General features: G+C 32.5%; 2 non-coding genes across 2 annotated transcripts; both read left to right on the top strand.

Moving 5' to 3' along the window:
- Positions 1-2,536: 2,536 nt before the first annotated feature.
- Trnas-gcu (transfer RNA serine (anticodon GCU)) lies at positions 2,537-2,618 on the top strand. Its single transcript has one exon. It is a non-coding gene; the product is annotated as a tRNA-Ser (tRNA).
- Positions 2,619-4,444: 1,826 nt separating this feature from the next.
- On the top strand, positions 4,445-4,526 carry Trnas-gcu (transfer RNA serine (anticodon GCU)). Its single transcript has one exon. It is a non-coding gene; the product is annotated as a tRNA-Ser (tRNA).
- Positions 4,527-6,000: the final 1,474 nt, after the last annotated feature.

The raw sequence follows: 6,000 nt of genomic DNA, 5'->3' as shown, positions 1-6,000 counted from the left end.
CACACTATGTTTTACATTGTTATTGTATTCTTTTGCAAATTGTTAGTGAACTGCTGACCATATATCGTTTGAGAAAGAGTATATTTTGTATGAAAATTTACTTGAAGAACTGAGAGATAAACTGCGATGACCATTTATATTGTTAGTTTTTTGGAAAGCGTATAGTTATCTTTTGTTTTGTGTTCTTCGCGTTATAGTAAATATCAAAGCGGTGATAAAAAGTTGCGAAATTAAACAGTAAAGCTTGGCTTTTTGAAACAAAAACTTTTAAACAATCATCAAATAACGTGGCTCATAACTTCGCCTTAGGGACAAAAGGTCAAACAACAGACGTCACAATAACTCAAATAGCGGAAGTCAGATTCATATGCATTGTCAGATTTTATGAAGGTATTTTGTACTTGACCAGGAAAAAATTAGTTCCAAAATCAACATCAAAAAAAACTATATTTGATGGTTTTACCCTTTTTTTTAAAAAAAACTCAGAAAAATCATCGATCAAGTCTAAAACAAATATTTGTCAGGCAAGTGTTCACCTTTATTTTCTAATAACTTAATTCATTGTACATAAAAAAGCTGAAAGCACTTCCTTTTCATCTTATCACTAGTTTTTCAAATTTCGTCAATAATTTATATGATAAAAGAGATGCCAAATTTCAAAGTTTACTACTAAAAGTAATCACATGGTTAATTCTATTATTTTTACATCTTGACAAACACAAAAAGCAACTACTTTTTGGTAAACATTGGTATTTCGCGTTGGCTGAATTCGTCGAGATCCCTCGTCGTGAATAATGTAGAAGTACAAATAATACAAGTAAAGTTTACAACGAGAACTTCGACGTGAGATCATTGCACGAAGACGATTACTTTTAATGTAATCGTCTCCTACTCCAGGATAAAAACCACCGTACTTTGTAGTAGCCGAACTAGAAGTTCTTATGCTTTTTTAGGTTAGGAAAAACCTTTGAAATTGCTACTCAATGACGTCGTAAGCAATTTCGAACATAATTTCCTATTTAACAATGTTTAGACAGAATAATAAATATTGAACTATCGTTGTTTGTTGCGTCATTCTTTATCTCCAAGATTTGTTTTGGGAGATGTCTCTTGCTTTTGCATTGATTAGGTGGTGTCTTGTTTTGTCGAGTTCGACATAGTATATAAAAGAAAGGAAACAATTGTTAAATACTAAAGCTAACGATAACAGCTTGTTGCGAGAGAGAAAGAACAGTATTTAACTGCTAAATATATATTACACGCGCTTCAAACAGTGCATGCGCGTAATTTACGCAATAATCGCAGTGCAGAATCCGAAAGAAACCTTGTTTCCAGAAATCTTCGAAATCGGGAAACCTCACTATCTGATTCACGCATCTCGAAAGTTTTCAAACCTGAGTTGACAATGTTCAGAATGGTCTTAGTAGTTACGCTATTTTGGTTACATCCAAAATATAGGAATGTGCTTAATGTAGGTAAGATCAACATGTGCATATTGTACAAATATTGGATCTCCGACGTAAAAGAAAAATTGTGTTTCTTGCATGATCTAAGAAAGTAAAAAATTATTTAAAAAAAATGAAAACAAAGAAAATAAGAGGTGTTCTCGTGCTACAATTATTCACAAATTAAGCAAGACTTCCATCATATCTAAAGTTGTGTAATAGTTATTTGTAAAATAATTTACAAGTTTTAACGTTGATTTTAAACGATGTTCATGCGTAGAATAAGTAGAATAAGTACTTGCAAAAAGAAGGTGTTTTCGTACCTACATGTTTAAAAAATTTCGAAATAACAGGTGCATATTTTATTATAGTCACAAATTGCCGATTTTCAGGCAAAATCTTTTTCTTAATCTTAATCTTTCTTCTTTTTTTTAAACATCGTGGAAATTTAGCAAGTTATTGTGGTTAAAAATCAAGGAATTCGACATCTTGCTTTATATGAAAACGATTTTAGTGACTTTATTGAACTACGCAACTGACAACATGGTCATGCCAGGCCTTTTTGTTGTTTATAATTTTTTTTCGGTTTTTTTTCACAGCAGAATAATATGGTAATCTATCGTCTATTCATTTTAATTTTAATTTTGATTTTGTTTCATTTTTTTTAGCCTGTGCTATCCGAATTTGCCAAAATGTACTCAATACTTGTTTATTTTAATGCATGTTTCAGGTATGCCAGGTCGCTAACCGAACATTTTCATAGTTTGAGGAAATGCAATGTAAGAATTAGGTACAAAGGTGCAATCGCAGGTACCTAAATGTAGGAGCAAAAACACTTCGAATTATGTCACTCCCACGTAGGTACAACTATGACGATAAACATAGGACTAGTACTTTTCAATCAATGAACCGTTTAAAAATAAGAAATCTTACGACGCTGATACAAATGTAACGTGTTTGTATATAACTTAGCGAACGTCTACACATTGTGGTAACTCTTTAAACTGCTGTTACTTAGAAAGTAATAATAAGTCATACCTATTCATTGTACCTGTTATGCACATATTACTAAATATATGCTATTTTAAAAAGACGAGGTGGCCGAGTGGTTAAGGCGATAGATTGCTAATCTATTGGGCTCTGCCCGCGTGGGTTCGAATCCCATCCTCGTCGCACACTATTTTTTACATTGTTATTGTTTCTTTATGTCAAATGTTGGTGAATGTTGACGATACAATGTTTCAGAAAGCGTATATTTTGTATGCAAGTTTCCATAAAGAACTGAGAGATAAGCTCAAATGATCATGTGGGTTTATAGTTTTTTTGGAAACGCATAGTTAACGCATATTTTTTGTTTTGCGTTCCTCACATTATAGAAAGAAACAAATCGGTGATAAAAAGTTATAAACTTCAACGGTAAAGCTCGGATTATTGAAACTCAAAATTCGATATCACTAGCAACATCATACAAACATTCTCTTTGTTGTCATCTACTTTCGAACAATCATTAATTAACACGAGTCATAGCTTCGTCTAAGGGGCCAAATGTCAAACAATGGACGTCACCATTACTCAAATGGCGGAAGTCAGATTTATATATCTTGTCAGATTTTATGGAGGTATTTCTTGTTTGATCAGAAATACATTAGTTCCAAAATCACTTTATAAAATATTCGCAAAATATTCAGTTGTTCTTGTTCAAATCCAGGAAATCGACATAAGCATGGTCATGTCAGGCCTTTTCATTGTTTATATTTTTTTCGGTTTCGTTCATAGTAGAATAATATGGCTAAACTATCTTCTAGAAATGAGATATGCTGTAAACTATCCATTGTCATTTTCACTTTTACTTAGTTTGCGCCACCGGGTTTTGCAAGAATATACTCAAACCATTTTTGTTTTAATGCCCAGTAACGTAAGTTGATAAGCCGAACATTTATCACAGTTTTTATACAGGTAATGTATAAAATTAAATACAAAGGTGCAATCACAGGTATCCATTTAAAATGTAGAAACATGATTTTTTAGGACTCTGTTAAATTATTTAAGAAATTGCTTAAGTCGTCATTGAGTAGCAATTTCAAATGTTTTCCTAACTGAAAAAAAGCATAAGAACCTCAACTGCGGTTATTACAGAGTACGGTGGTTTTTATCTTGGAGTAGGAGGCAATTACATTAAAAGTAATCGTGTTCGTGCAATGATCTCACGTCGACGTTTTCGTTGGTACTTGTATTATTTGTACTTGTACATTATTGACGACGGATCTCAACGAATTCAGCCAATGGGAAATACCAATGTTCACCAAAAAAGTAGTTGCTTTTGTGTTTGTCAGGAAGATGTGGAAATAATAGAATTAACCTTAACATTGTGGTTAAAAATCAAGGATTTCGACATCTTGCTTCATATGAAAACGATTTTAGTGACTTTATTGAACTACGCAACTGACAACATGGTCATGCCAGGCCTTATTGTTGTTTGTAATTTTTTTTCGGTTTTTTTTCACAGCAGAATAATATGGTAATCTATCGTCTATTCATTTTAATTTTAATTTTGATTTTGTTTCATTTTTTTTAGCCTGTGCTATCCGAATTTTTCAAAATGTACTCAATGTATGTTTATTTTAATGCATGTTTCAGGTATGCCAGGTCGCTAAACCGAACATTTTCATAGTTTGAGGAACTGCAATGTAAGAATTAGGTACAAAGGTTCAATCGCAGGTAATTAAATGTAGGAGCAAAAACACTTCGAATTATGTCACTCCCACGTAGGTACAACTATGACGATAAACATAGGACTAGTAATTTTCAATCGATGAACCGTTTAAAAATAAGAAATCTTACGACGCTGATACGAATGTAACGTGTTTGTATATAACTTAGCGAACGCCTACACATTGTGGTAACTCTTTAAACTGCTGTTACTTAGAAAGTAATAATAAGTCATACCTATTCATTGTACCTGTAATGCACATATTACTAAATATATGCTATTTTAAAAAGACGAGGTGGCCGAGTGGTTAAGGCGATAGATTGCTAATCTATTAGGCTCTGCCCGCGTGGGTTCGAATCCCATCCTCGTCGCACACTATTTTTTCCATTGTTATTGTTTCTTTTTGTCAAATGTTGGTGAATGCTGACGATACAATGTTTCAGAAAGCGTATATTTTTTATGCAATTTTCCTTAAGAACTGAAAGATAAGCTCAAATGATCATGTGGGTTTATAGTTTTTTTGGAAACGCATAGTTAACGCATAATTTTTTTTTTGCGTTCCTCACATTATAGTAAGAAACAAATCGGTGATAAAAAGTTATAAACTTCAACGGTAAAGCTCGGATTATTGAAACTCAAAATTCGATATCACTAGCAACATCATACAAACATTCTCTTTGTTGTCAGCTACTTTCGAACAATCATTAATTAACACGACTCATAACTTCGTCTAAGGGGCCAAATTTCAAACAATGGACGTCACCATTACTAAAATGGCGGAAGTCAGATTTATATATCTTGTCAGATTTTATGGAGGTATTTCTTGTTTGATCAGAAATACATTAGTTCCAAAATTACTTTATAAAATATTCGCAAAATATTCAGTTGTTGTTGTTTAAATCCAAAAAATCGACATAAGCATGGTCATGTCAAGCCTTTTCATTGTTTACATTTTTTTTGGTTTCTCTCATAGTAGAATAATATGGCTAAACTATCTTCTAGAAATGTGATATGCTGTAAACTGTCCATTGTCATTTTCACTTTTACTTAGTTCGCGCCACCGGGTTTTGCAAGAATATACTCAAACCATTTTTGTTTTAATGCAGAGTAACTTAAGTTGATGAGCCAAACATTTATCACAGTTTTTATAACCGTAACGTATAAAATTGAATACAAAGGTGCAATCACAGGTATCCTTTTAAAATATAGAAACATGACTTGTTAGGACTCTGTTACTCCCCGTAAAAGATACAACTTTGGCAATAAAAATATGATTTGTGCTTTACAATCAATGATTCGTTTAAAAGGAAAAAAACTTACGATGCCGATGGGAAAGTAACAAATTTTGTATTTAATTGGTGGAACCTCTACATATTGTATTAACTCTTTAAACGTCCTGTTACTTAGAAAGTCAAAATAAGTTATACATATTGTTATCCATTAATTACCAAATATATACTCTTTCACTAAGACGAGGTGGCCGAGTGGTTAAGACGATAGATTGCTAATCTATTGGGCTTTCCACGCGTGGGTTCGAATCCCATCTTCCTCGCACACTTTCTTTTACATTGCTATTGTTTTCTTTTTTCAAATATTGGAAAGTGTCGACGATATAACGTTTAAGAAAGAGCATATTTTGTATGCAAATTTCCTTAAAGAACTAAGAGATCAGCACAACGGATCATTTAGATTTTTTGTTTTTTTGGGAGCGCATAGTGAACGCATAGTTATGTTTCGTTTTGCGTCTTTGACATTATAGCAAATATACTAATTTTTAGACAGAATAAAAACATTGAACTATCGTTGTTTGTTGCGTCATCATTTATCTCTTGCCTTTGCATTGAT

This window comes from Hydractinia symbiolongicarpus, chromosome 2 (assembly GCF_029227915.1).
Source record: "Hydractinia symbiolongicarpus strain clone_291-10 chromosome 2, HSymV2.1, whole genome shotgun sequence".
Lineage (NCBI taxonomy): Eukaryota > Metazoa > Cnidaria > Hydrozoa > Anthoathecata > Hydractiniidae > Hydractinia > Hydractinia symbiolongicarpus.
The sequence above is the reverse complement of the archived record's forward strand: the minus strand, read 5'-3'. Positions and strand labels throughout refer to the sequence as shown.